General features: G+C 34.8%; 1 non-coding gene across 1 annotated transcript; it reads left to right on the top strand.

Annotated features, from left to right (window-relative positions):
- Positions 1–353: 353 nt before the first annotated feature.
- TRNAK-CUU lies at positions 354–426 on the top strand. The gene has a single exon. It is a non-coding gene; the product is annotated as a tRNA-Lys (tRNA).
- The last annotated feature ends 688 nt before the right edge of the window (positions 427–1114 follow it).

The raw sequence follows: 1114 nt of genomic DNA, 5'->3' as shown, positions 1-1114 counted from the left end.
TAATTATAAAGAGAGGTTGGGTCGTATTAAATGCTTTTGCCTTGCCTGCCTCCACTGTTTTCCCAAATAACGAACCCATAGCTTATGCATAATTCTTCTTCATACGCTAAATTGGAACGATCAGTACATGATTACACATCAGATTCATGTTAGTATAGTAGTTGGATTCAGTTGAAATCTTAATATTTAAAATTATTTTTAGCTGTTGTATTCATATGAGTCACGAGATCCTCAAATCTTGCCACAACCTAATTTAGGGCCTATTTTTTTTTAAAAATTTTCCGATGATTAAATTGAATTAATTAAATGTGGGGACCAAAATAAAATTTTAGTTAAATTTATACCCAAGTCTTGCCCGTCTAGCTCAGTTGGTAGAGCGCAAGGCTCTTAACCTTGTGGTCGTGGGATCGAGTCCCACTGAGGGCAATTCATAACGGAGGTCTTCCACGGAAGCTGCTCTCAACCTGGTGTTGGGGACAACCTACTACCCTACCTCTCCCTTATCCCATTATATATGGGAATAGGATTAACTAATATAATTATACCCAAATCAGAAAGTAACTAAAGCATGAGGACCTATAATATAATTTACCCATTTTCATTTTTGGTTGGGCTTAAAGCCCCAAAATTCAACCATTTCTATTTCTGGAAACTCATTTTCTCTCTCTTCAAACCTTCCTTTTTTTAGCCAAGAAACTTTGATCGTCGTTTGGCAGTTGCTCCATGATCAACATTGATGTTTCCAAAAATGGAAACGGTTAAATTTTGGGGCTATAAACCCAACCAAAAAGGAAAATGGGCCCTCATGCTTTGGTTACTTTCTTATTTGGGTATAAATTTAACTGAAATTTCATTTTGGTCCTCGAATTTAACTGAAATTTCATTTTGGTCCTCGAATTTAATTAAAATTTTAATTTAGTCCTTAAAAAAAATTTAAAAAAAAGAGCTAATTTAGTCCTCACGCGTCGTTTGAAAGTTACTCGTAGGTTTATGTAAGTTGTTTAAGTAGAGGTTATTATTATTCATATTAGGATTTCGTTATAGATTTTTCGATTCATAGGATCTAGCATTGCTACTGATCGTGATCGAGAGACTAGTAGTAGGCTTCTCTATC

This window comes from Hibiscus syriacus, unplaced genomic scaffold (assembly GCF_006381635.1).
Source record: "Hibiscus syriacus cultivar Baekdansim isolate YM2019G1 unplaced genomic scaffold, ASM638163v2 tig00111095_pilon, whole genome shotgun sequence".
Classification (NCBI taxonomy): domain Eukaryota; kingdom Viridiplantae; phylum Streptophyta; class Magnoliopsida; order Malvales; family Malvaceae; genus Hibiscus; species Hibiscus syriacus.
This window is presented reverse-complemented; position numbering and strand designations above follow the sequence as displayed.